Source organism: Trachypithecus francoisi, unplaced genomic scaffold (assembly GCF_009764315.1).
Source record: "Trachypithecus francoisi isolate TF-2019V2 unplaced genomic scaffold, Tfra_2.0 Lachesis_group17, whole genome shotgun sequence".
NCBI classification, from domain to species: domain Eukaryota; kingdom Metazoa; phylum Chordata; class Mammalia; order Primates; family Cercopithecidae; genus Trachypithecus; species Trachypithecus francoisi.
In genome coordinates, this window is record NW_022681462.1 from 15,241,526 (window position 1) to 15,254,068 (window position 12,543).

At 45.9% G+C, this 12,543-nt stretch overlaps 1 non-coding gene across 1 annotated transcript; it reads right to left on the bottom strand.

Moving 5' to 3' along the window:
• Positions 1 to 3,155: 3,155 nt before the first annotated feature.
• LOC117063174 lies at positions 3,156 to 3,255 on the bottom strand. Its single transcript, XR_004428787.1, has one exon. It is a non-coding gene; the product is annotated as a small nucleolar RNA U13 (small nucleolar RNA).
• Between the last annotated feature and the right edge of the window lie 9,288 nt (positions 3,256 to 12,543).

Below are 12,543 nucleotides of genomic sequence, written 5' to 3' on the forward strand. Positions count from 1 at the left end.
GGACAGTCCTAGGGGTAGCAATCTGTACAAATACAATGTATGATTGCCTTGAGGTAAAATAGGCCATGTTTCTCATTTTTATCATTAACTCCTATCTACCTTTATTAACAGGAAATCTGATTATCTAAACATCCCTTTAAACGTTCTAAGAATCCTAAGCACTTGGTTCCAGGAAGTCAGTACTGCATCTGCAGGCCTGATGGAGAGAACGGCGAAGCTCCCCTGACGATTGTTTCGGTGGCTGCCACAAGGTGTTGTTGTGGGAGACTGTTTTTGTGCAGGCCTGCACACAGCTGCCCTACACTTTGAGCGGAGGCCCTTGCTGGTGCAGGCAGGTCTTTGCCAGCCCACAGTAGTGCCACATACCTGGCAGTGTGAAGAAAGTGCAGGGTTGTAGGCCAGCACTTATTGTAGCACAAATTGGAATGGTGAGGGGGCGAGGGTGTGTCTAACCTGATATCTCAACTGGCCACTCTGAGATATCAGGTGGGCCACCAGAAATTCTGTTTCCATAAAGATCCCATAACTTTCTAGAAGGGCAGCAAAACTTTGAGACTGGCCTGCGCTAAGAGAAGGCCGTGGGCGTGGTTAAGAGGACAGATTTTGAAATCAGATCTACCTTGGCTCAAATTTTGACCCTTTAATACCTGTGTGATTTGGGGCAAGTTATTCAGTGTTTCTGGGCGTCAGCTTCCTAGTCTATAAAAATAAGGATAAAAACATCTATTTTATAGGTTGGAGAGCTAAGCCATGTAAAAAGCTCAGCGTGGTGTCTGACCATGCCAGATTCACAATGAAAATGGCCACTGTTGGGGCAAAGGAAAAAACTCCACTGTTGCCCTCTGAAGGTTTGCTGAAAATTCGACTCACAAAAGGCAGATTAAGTGGAGAAAGAGCATACAAATTTATTTTATTAGAGCTAACGTGACACGGGAGCCTTTAGGGTGAAGACACAACCCCCCAGTGGGGTGTAGAGGCTTATATGTCCTACTTCTTTGTTTTCTCTAACTTGCTTCAGAGGAAGATACCCTTCTTCTCAGGGGAAAGGGAGATGGGGAAGTGTGGATGATTTTAGAGGAGTAGTCTTTTTCCTATAACATGGATTCAGTTAATGAAAACTCAGGGAACATGCTAAAGGCAATTGTGTTCTTCTTTGGTAGGTGCAGACTTTAGGCAGATAAGGGAGCTTCAGAGAACAGCATCTTCCTATGCTTTGGGACAGATGGGTGGGGAAGCAGAGGTCAGAGAGACCTTGAGGCTCCTTTTTCAGTTCAACATGTACAAACGGCCATATTTTGGGGTATTGGTTTCTGAGCCCCAATACCACTCATAGGTGTTTTATTTGGGCATTAATTGTGCCAGTTAAAAAAAAAAAAAAAAGACCTGTTATAATTTGAAAACTGCAGAGAATGAGTACATTTTAGCTAGAAACTTTGATAAATTGGTTGTACTGAATAAGGCTTTCAACCTGTTTTACATATATATATATATTTATTTTTTAACTGATCAGCACAGGAGTTTTGACCTGCTCAGTTTCCGACATGGGCTGGTTTACTCCTCCTTAGGCCTTAGGCAACCTGGTGGTCCCCCTGCTCCACTTAGTGCAGACACCTAATGGTCACAGTGCGCTACAGCCCAAAGCTTCTGGGCTCCAGCACTGTTCCCACCTCAGCCTCTCCAGCAGCTATGACTGCAGCTGTGCACCCACCGCACCCAGCTATATTCTTATTTTTAACGATCAAAATCATAGAACAAATGTTTACTCTTAAGTCCTATTCAGCGATGACCTTGTGTAGTACTTGACATAGAGTTAAGTCATCACAGTGTCTGGTTTTTAGCTCTTGTGCTCTTAGACGACATAAACGCAGACAGTCATGAAAGGGCTGCCCAGCCCACGCTCCCACCTCTGAGCCCTTACATAAGCTCTGCCAGGTTTACCTTCCTGCTCCAGACTGATTTCTCCATAGAGGACCTTACCTCCTGCTTTGCTGAAAAATCAGAAGCATGAGGCAGGAACTGCCTCAACTTCCTGCTGCCAAATCTCAAGTCTCCTGAATCTAGCTTCCCGCTTTACCCTTCCCCTCGTCCAGGTGGAGCAGTCCCTCAAGGCCAGCCCCCCCAAACCCTTTTACCTCTTTCCTCCTCCTTCTCAGGATGCTTGCATTAACCATCACTCCAGATCACTCTGTATTTTCAACCTCACTTTTTCCCGGATTCTTCCGATTGACATCGGACTATGTTCAAAATTCATTAAAGATAAGAAAGTGAAGATCCTTTTATCCACCACTATTAATTAGGAAGCAGGTTTGACTGCTATAAAGGCCCCAAATAATCGAATCCACTTAAAAAACTTAAACAAGATGAAAGTTTACTTATTTCTCACGTAAGCTGGCAAGGCGGTACCTCAGGGGCAGGGACTTCAGCTCCTTAAGGGTTCTCACTCCGCCATTCCTAGGGGTGGCCTTGTCTTCACAGTTCATGATAACTCGCACTGCTGTAAGCAGCATTGGGAAAGAGGGATGGGGAGATGGAGAGCCCTACCCCATGAAGGTATGACTTCCACTCACCTCCCAACAGGCCAGAATTTAGCAACATGGCCATGCTCAGCTGCAAGGAACGCTGGGGATCAGAGCCATTATTCTGGTAGCCAGTTGACATCGTTTGGATATTTGTCCCTGCCCAAATCTCGTGTTGAAATGTAATCCCCGGTGCTGGAGGCGGGGCCTGGTGGGAGGTGTGCGGCGGATCCCTCCCGGGTGGCTTGGATCATCTCCTTGGTGATAAGTGAGCTCACACTTCAGTTCACACAAGATCTTTTCTTTATAAATTAGTGAACCAATTAAACCTCTTTTCTTTATAAATTACCCAGTCTCAAGTATTTCTTGACAGCAATACAAGAATGCCCTAATATACCAGTTAAACATAGAGGCTCTATTACTGTACCAGGAGTGAGAATAGGTATAGAGTACAGCAAGCAAATCTGCTCCCACACACCATATCCCCGCCAAGAACAGCCCAATATCTATTTTCTCCTCACCCCAAGTTTTCAAATGAGTTGTCCATACTCATCATCTCTACTTCCTCTCTGTGTTTGTTTTCCACATAGATGAGAATTTGCAAAAGTGTTTTGAAGCAAGGGAGAATGTTTTTTCTCATGTCAGATGGGTAATGTGCTGACATATAACAATGTTTGAGGGAGGCACATCTCACTCATAAGCACGAAAACCCAGTCGTTACACGTAACTGCAAAAGGATCAGAGAGAATATTACACAACTTCATTCTGTGAAGGTGGGACTAGGGGTGGGTTGATCTGCTTAAGAAGACCTGGAAGGTGAGGTCCAGGGAGCTAAGTAAAGCCATGGAAGGAGACGTTGTTGTCCAGGAATGGGCTGAGTCAAGGAGACAACCAGGAGGCAACCCGTGCTGAGGGCTGAGAGAATTGGATCTTGTGTGAAACTGAATGAAGGGGGAGAGGACACACATGGTGGGAAGAGGGGATCAGACAAGGGTCGGGGAGGCAGATGGGAGGCAGTGAGCGTGCCTTTTCAATTCCTGATCTCATGATTTGTAAATGTGGTGATGGGGGTGCCTTTTCACCTGGTACCAACTGTGCTTTCCCAGAATGGGGTAGCTTCTTAAAGAAGACATATACAGAGAAGGACGAAATTCTTTTTTTTTTTTTTTTTTTTGAATCAGAGTCTTGCTCTGTCACCCAGGCTGGAGCGCAATGGTACGATCTCGGCTCACTGCAACCTCCGCCTCCCAGGTTCAAGCAGTTCTCCTGTCTCAGCCTCCCAAGTAGCTGGGATTACAGGTGCCCGCCACTGTACCCAGTTAATTTTTTTTGTATTTTTAGTAGAGACAGGGTTTCACCATGTTGCCCAGGCTGGTCTTGAACTCCTGACCTCAAGTGATCTGCCCGCCTCGGCCTCCCAAAGTGCTGGGATTACAGGTGTGAGCCACCGCACTTAGCCAACAAAATTCTTATGTGCACTGATTTTTCTCTACTTAGATCTATTCATACTTATGGTATTTATTAGGTAACCCATGCTTGGAGCATTGCAGATGAAACTTATTAAATTTTTGAAAACATAGCCTTTGATATCAATGCAAAGCACACGTTAAGATAAATCTGGGGTCCAGGCGTGGTGGCTCATGCCTGTAATCCCAGCACTTTGGGAGGCCAAGGCGGGCGGATCACTGAGGTCAGGAGATCGAGACCAGCCTGGCTAACATGGTGAAACCTCGTTTCTACTAAAAATACAAAAAATTAGCCAGGCGTGGTGGCACGTGCCTGTAATACCAACTACTCAGTGGCATGAACCCCGGAGGCAGAGGTTACAGTGAGCCGAGATTGCACCATTACACTCCAGCTAGGGCAACAAGACCAAAACTCCATCTCAAAAAAAAAAAAAAGAGAGAGAGAGAAATCTGGATAATTTCTGAGTCACACTGCCAGGGATCAAATCCTGGCTTCTATACGAATTCGCTCTGTGGCTTTGGGCAAGTGACTTCGCCCCTCTGTTCCTAATTTATAAAGTGGAAATAAGAAGAATACATTTAGTTCCAGTAAGGTTGTTGAAACTAACGTAAAACCCAATCCAAATGGGCTTTAACAGGAAAAGGAAAATTACAGGCTTACGTAATTCAAAAGATCTAATGGTAGCCTTCAAGTCTGGTTTGATCAAGGCTCTGGTTCAGTTTCTCTGAGATTTTCTTTGACTTTGATCATAGTAGCAAATTGGGTAGGAACGCAGATTTCCCTTTGCACAGCCTGCCATCTAGGAAAGGCTGTTCACACCCGGAATTCCTGGCCGTGCTTCCAAGACTCAGTCTAGCTGGACTGGAATGGTGACCACCCACAGAACCTCACCATGGGCAGGGTTGATGAGCTGAGCCTAGGGCCATACCCCACCCCTGGAGCCAGGTATGGAATTGGCTTCCCTGGAACCTGCTGGACTCCTTTCAGAAGTCAGAGGCTGCTGGGAAGAAGGAAGGGAAAATACAAGCATGGGAAGCAAGCTAGAGGAATTGTTACTGACCACAGGTTCTTAGGCGCCCATGCAATAGAAATTGACAGGAGGCCAAACAAGTTTCCCAGACAAGACTTTATGGGAGCTTGTGCTCCAACACAAGGAAACTAGCCCAGGAGCAAGAGTTCTTGGCTGGCCACACTTAGGGGAGTGCATTTCAGTGTCTTAAGGAGGATGACATGCATAATTCATGAGGTTGGGTGAGCTTCACTACATGCGTGGGGTGGAGTGCAGGGTGTGCAGGCATGGTAAGGAATCATGCCAAGACATACTGTTGCATGAGCAGAAAACAGCAGATAAGCCCTCCCTGGGCAGCGATTTTAGTATTATAATGAGGCAAGGGGCAAAGATCATTCTTCTGATCTTATGTGCATGCAGGCTGTGGGATTAACTCCCTTGAGTAAGATTTAGGGTGGATGCTGCTTATCTTAGTTTCTTCAAGGTCGCAAGGTCAGCGGGGATGCGCTGGAGTGATGGTGGTGCAAAGTCTGCTAATTGACAGGTGTGGGAGTGGGGGCCTCATCCCGGTGAGGGCCGAGTCCTGTCCCTATGCTGTGTCACAATCTGCTATATCCATGCACATTGTTTTGACCCAGGACTCCTCCCCCAGCAGTTATGGCCTTCTAGTGTCCTAAGTTAACCGTAAAGAAGCAAACATCGAGCTAGTTTGTCACAGGAAATGTTGACAGACTCAGAAAGGAAAAGGCATTATAAGTCACAGCAATGCCATGTCTATACTCATTTCCAAGAGCCACATTGTAACCTACATGTGTAATGGTTGTGAAACTCAAACTCTTTCTCCAGGGCCAGAGTATGACTTTCATGGGTCTCCATTTTTGCCTTCATGATCCCTTTCTTCTACAAAAAGTACTAAAAACTGTATTTTATTACTAAGTTGATACTGACAGAGTTCAAGACATAGTATCCACAAATATAGCATGCTGGCATTTGAGAAAACAGCAGAAGCAGGAAGGTCACTCTCACCTTCTCTGCACTGTGTCCCTGAAGAGGGCCTTAGAGAATTATCTGACCTTCCTCCGAAGAAAACCTTCATTCCAGAGATGTCCTTCCTACACCCAAGGAAAGGAATGTCCTTTTCTCTGAAGACACAGGAACACAAAAAAGAATCTAAACAGGCCTTGCTAAGTATTTTCCAGTTTAATATCATTAGATCATACTTTTTTATCCTCCAATCATACTTCTGCGTGGCTGTCTATAAAATACACAGTTTTTTCCTGTTTCTTTGGGCCTTCATTTCTGAGTGTTCCCATGTTACTTTTTTTTTTTTTTTTTTGGAGAGAGAGACAGTCTCACTCTGTCACCCAGGCTGGAGCGCAGTGGCACAATCATAGCTAACTGCAACCTCAACCTCTTTGGCTCAAGTGATCCTACAGCCTCAGCCTCCAAAGTAGCTGGGACTACAGGTGTGCACCACTGCACCTGGCCAACTTTTAAAATTTTTAGTAGAGACGAGGTCTGGCTATGTTACCTGACTGGCCTTGAACTCCTGGGCTCAAGTGATCCTCCTGCCTTGGCCTCCCAAAGTGCTGGGATTGCAGGCATAAGCCACTTTGCCCAGCCCACATAAAATTTGTATTAAATAAATTTGTGTGCTTTTCTCTTGTTAATCTGTCTTTTATTATAGGTGCCTCAGCCGTGAACCTTGTGATGAGTGAGAAACCCTTCTCCCCTACAGTATGTCTGTATTAACATTATATATTAAAACGTTGTCTTCTAGTCAAAAAAAAAAAAAAAATTGAAACATTTTCATGAGCCACTAAAAGTATCATGAGCTCTGGGCTCTGCCCCAGCTGTGCCCAATGGATGGGTCCACCCTGCCTTTATTCCCAATGCACCACAGGAGAAATGTTTCAATGTGCACCTTGCCGAGAATTTCATCTTCTTTATGTTACCCACGGCATTTTCTGAGCAGCTTTCCTGGAGCTCCGTCTGCCATCTTGCTTATGAAAACCCCAAGTTGGCCGGGCGCGGTGGCTCAAGCCTGTAATCCCAGCACTTTGGGAGGCCGAGACGGGTGGATCACAAGGTCAGGAGATCAAGACCATCTTGGTCTACACGGTGAAACCCCGTCTCTACTAAAAAATACAAAAAACTAGCCGGGCGAGATGGCGGGCGCCTGTAGTCCCAGCTACTCGGGAGGCTGAGGCAGGAGAATGGCGTAAACCCGGGAGGTGGAGCTTGCAGTGAGCCGAGATCGCACCACTGCACTCCAGCCTGGGCGACAGAGCTAGACTCCGTCTCAAAAAAAAAAAAGAAAAAGAAAAAAAAGAAAACCACAAGTTGTGTAACGCTTACCTGACAGAATGGTAATCCAGATCTCCTTCAGGCTACAGGCAGATGGAGGCCTGCAGAGATGGCCTGAAAATAAGTAGCTGGAGTCCTAAGAGAGTGGAAAGGAAAGTGTTCTGTGCAGTGTTCAGGAATTGAAGCTGTCCTGTTAGTGAATGAGGAAAGAGGAAGAACCCTAAAATGATCCCAACGGCCTGCACACCTTCCTTCCTTCTGTTAAGTTTCTATAATCTTGAGTAGGTTCATCCTTTTATTAAAAAGTTTAATAAGCCAGGCATGGTGGCTCATGCCTGTAATCCCAGAACTTTGGGAGAAGGCGGGTGGATGCTTTGAGCCTAGGAGTTTCAGATCAGCCTGGGCAACAAAGTGAGATCCTGTCTCTTAAAAAAAAAAAGAAGAAGCCGGACGCGGTGGCTCACGCCTGTAATCCCAGCACTTTGGGAGGCCGAGGCGGGCAGATCACGAGGTCAGGAGGTCGAGACCATCCTGGCTAACATGGTGAAACCCCGTCTCTACTAAAAATACAAAAACAAACCAAAAAAAAAACTAGCCAGGCGAGGTGGCAGGCGCCTGTAGTCCCAGCTACTTGGGAGGCTGAGGTAGGAAAATGGCGTGAACCCGGGAGGCGGAGCTTGCAGTGAGCCAAGATTGGGCCACTGCACTACAGCCTGGGCGACTGAGCGAGACTCGGTCTCAAAAAAAAAAAAAAAAGTTTAACCAGCCTGGGCAGGCTAGGTTATGTGGTAACAAACGACGCCAAACTCTCAGTGCTTAAAACCAAAGATTTATTTTGCATGCATTCTACATGTCCTTCTTGGGGTGGATGGGGGCTGTCCTCCATGTCCTCCTCACTCAGAGACCCTAGCGGATGGAATGGCGCCATCTGGAACCGGGACAGCAGTAGTGGCAGGAAGAAGGAAAATGTGGCAAATTGCAAATTGGTGGGTGAGCCCGCCACTGGGAAGCGACCTGTGTCACTTCCATTCCATTTTCTTTGGCCTCCAACACTGATTCAGAAGGCGGGGAAGTACGATTCCACCATGCTTCCAGAGGGGCAGAATGAGAATACGCGATGGCCAGCCTCAATGATTGCTGCAATAATTTTCATCTTTTTTTTTTTTTCTTTATCCTTTCATTCTTACAAACCTTGCACATGGTAACCAATAGCTCCATTCTAGAGTGAAGGAAACAGCCTGAGTCCCTGACGTGGCTGGGGACAGGAAATCCACCCACCTGCCAAGCTGCTGGTGACACCTGGTGGCAGCCAGGAAGCCCCAGACTCCTGAGGAAGGAGCAGTGTCCCTATTCTCCAGCCTCCAGGTGAGAGTTCCCAGCACTGGCCGGGTCTGCTGGGCTGAGCAGGTATCTGGGGGTGAGGACTTTGGAGTATGAAGGACAAGGGCTCCCTGAGAGGGAAGAGAAGGTTTCTCCAGAGACATTCACAGGGCTTGGGATCTTTAGTAGTAAAAGGAATGCAACCTGGCTTCTTGCTCCCAGCAGGTGAAGCCAGACGTATTGTGACGTGTGGCAATCTAAATGACAAAATACTTTATGGACACAGTTGGGAAGTACAGATATTGACATTACCTCATGTCCATTACATAAACGAAGCGAAAAAAAGGTAGATACAACAATTAGACTACAAAGGACAGTTTGAAAAGAACGGGGTGTGTGTGTGTGTGGCAGATGTGAATCAGTCCACAAACTATATGAGCACGACGTATTTGATTCCTTTATTTCCTTTTAATCAACTTAGTCCTGCCTCTGCGCTCTCATTCATCCCGATGAAAATTTGTCCCCAGTTATTTTTAGGGTTTCCCACTGCCATAGTTGTGCTGGGGTCTCTTGTCCATAGCTGCAAAACACCGGCATTGCCCTGTGATTTTTGAGTCCACAGAGACAGCCTTCTTCCACTCCACACAGTCCCTGGAATCCCCGCATCTGGCTGGGGTACACGAATCAACCTTGGTGGGCCAAGCTTGACTGGATTCCTCAGAGGCACTCTCTGCAGGTGTAACCCCTGAGGTCTTGCCACCCACCCCGCCCATTCTCACCTTTCCTTTCTCCCTTCTTCCCTAACTCTCTCCCACGTGCCCCTCAGGGCACATACTCTTGAATGAGTTTAAGTTTTTCGAGAGCAAGAAGTACATCAGCCCTGCTGAAATAATCGAATAAGGGGATACCAGCAACATGGAAACCAGAAACTGGAAAATTCCCCCACTGGAACTCCTAGAAATGCTGAGCTTTCAAGAAATAAACAGGCAAAGGAAAATAAGCCACCAGGTACCGAGTCCAGAGCTAAGACTTTATCCTGCTTAGGGACGCAAGAAGCACTGGTGAGTAATGACACAGGTAGGCCGGGGGGTAAATATTGAAAAAAAATATTTCTAAAGCTAATTTAGCATATATACAAATGAGATGGGACTAAAATACTGGATAACAATAATATATAAGATGGGAGGATGATGGCCCCGTTCAATATTTTAATGCCATTGAATCATTTAGGAGAGGAATAAAGACGTTAATTCACTTTGTATTTCATAGCATCAAATATGCATGTTCAAAACTTAGGATAATTATTAAAACAATAAACATTGGCTGGGTGCAGTGGCTCACGCCTGTAATCACAGCACTTTGGGAGGCCGAGGCAGGTAGATCACTCAAGGCCAGGAGTTCAAGACCAGCCTAGACAACATGGTGAAACCCTGTCTCTACTAAAAAAAAAAAAAAAAAAAACTACAAAAATTAGCCAGGTGTAGTGATGTGTGCCCATAGTCCCAGCTACTCAGGAGGCTGAAGCATGAAAATTGCTTAAACCCAGGAGGCGGAGGTTGCAGTGAGCTGAGATCGCACCACTGCACTCCAGCCTGGGTGACAGAGCAAGTCTTTGTCTCAAAGTAATAATAATAATAATAAACATTGAGTGTACCTCTTCCACAGGGAAAGGATGTTAAATAAAGCTGGATTTCCATCTGAAAAGGGAGGGGATATATGGACAATACCATATGAAGTAAGAGTCAGAAAGATATCCATACATATAAATAGATGTGTATGGAATCACCTCATAATGTTACGGTGGTTATTTATGGAGAGTGAGGCTGCAGGTGAGTTTTATTTTCGACCCCACCTCTGGTACTCACGACCTTTGTGTGGCCCTCTCCCACACTGTAACAGATCGAGTTTGGGTGACCTAAAGAATGCGGCAGGAGCAAAGGTTCGTCACTCCCCACTGAAGCTATAAAGGGCTGTGGTTTCCGTCTTAGACACTGTCTCTCTTGCTTTTTCTCTCACATCATTTATTCTTAAGGGATATTTTGTCCTGAGAAATCCTATAGAGGGGCCCAGCCCTGGCCTCCTGCCAACAGCCACATGAGTGAGCTTAGAACCAGATCCTAGCAGACCATTGGTGCCATCCATCTGTAGTCCCAGCTAGTTGGGAGGCTGAGGCTAGAGGATTACTTGAGCCCAAGAGTTCAAGGCAGCCGTGAGCTATGATCACAACGTTGAAAAAGCAGCAGATCCTGCAACCTGCCAAGCCTTCACATGAGAATAGCCCTGACAACATCTGGTCTGCAACCTCCTGAGAGTCCCTGAGTCAGAACGACCCAGCATATTTCAGACGAAACCATGAAAGGGGAAGGAAAGAAAGAACCAGCCGGCTGAGCTGCTCTCAGTGATTGTGAGATAACCGATGTTTGATATTTTAAGCTGCTGGGTTTTGGAGATAACCTGTTACACAGCAACAAACAACCAACACAGTATTTTTCCCGCAATTTTCAACTACTATATAATGTACATACATTGCCTTACAACCAGAAAAAACAAGTTTTAAAAGATCAAGTAGGCCAGGCGCGGTGGCTCAAGCCTGTAATCCCAGCACTTTGGGAGGCCGAGACGGGCGGATCACGAGGTCAGGAGATCAAGACCATCCTGGCTAACACGGTGAAACCTCGTCTCTACTAAAAAATACAAAAAACTAGCTGGGTGAGGTGGTGGGCGCCTATAGTCCCAGCTACTCGGGAGGCTGAGGCAGGAGAATGGCATAAACCCGGGAGGCAGAGCTTGCAGTGAGCTGAGATCCGGCCACTGCACTCCAGCCTGGGCGACAGAGCGAGACTCCGTCTCAAAAAAAAAAAAAAAAAAAAAAAGATCAAGTAAATGATTCATTCCAGTGTGATACAGGACAACCTGTTGTCTGATTACCACCACTGCTTTGCACATCTGTACCCACTGAAGTCCATGTGGTGAGACACCAGCTACACACCAGAGAGGCCTGAAGAGGGGTTGGTCTTAATTTGGTTTTGCCAGAGACCTAGGTGTTGCAAAACATCCCATAAAAAGGGATGATTCTCTTCATGTGTTGCAGGTCTTGCAAATGTAGCTAAAAATTAGTTAATTCCCTCAGGAAATTGGATAACTTTTAAACTTGGTTAACTGCCTCAAATGTCATATAAAGTAATAAATAGCATTTGACTATTACCAACAGCTACACTTTGTTTATAGAGGATTTTCTTTTTCTTTTTCCTTTTTTTTTTTTTAGAGACAAGGTCTCCTTCTGTCACCCAAGCTGGAGTGCAGTGGTGCAATCATGGCTCACTGCAACCTCAACCTCCCCAGCTCAAATGATCCTCCCAGCTCAGCTTTTTAGGCACCTGGAACTACAGGCACGTGCCACCACACCCAGCTTGGATTTCACAAAATTGGAAACATTTTTCTTTTGAAGGTCAGTGGGCCTAGAACAAAATGTGGCATGGTAAGAGAATGCTTTCCTTGAAACTGAAGCCTTCCCTCTGCCAGGAACAGCTCTGTGGCTCTGCAACAAGTTACTTTGCCTCTCTGGTCAGTTTCCTCATATGTAAAACAGTAGTGTTGAATATACTATCTCTAAGGACTCCAAAAATTTGTTACCCTATAGTCTTGCTTTAACCTACCATGGTATTTTGGCTCTTGAATGACAAGCCTGAGCCCCCACTCATGATGGACGTTGCACTATCCAGTATGGAGGACACTACATGCATGTGGCTATTTAAATTCAAATTAACTTAAATGAACTAAAATTAAAATGTATTTCTCTGTTGCAGTAGCCATGATTCAGGTGCCCCATAGCACCTGCAGCCAGTGACGATGTATAACACAGCACAAAGTTAGAGCACTTCCACTATCACAGAAAGTTCTACTGGACAGCTGCTCTAGGGCCTC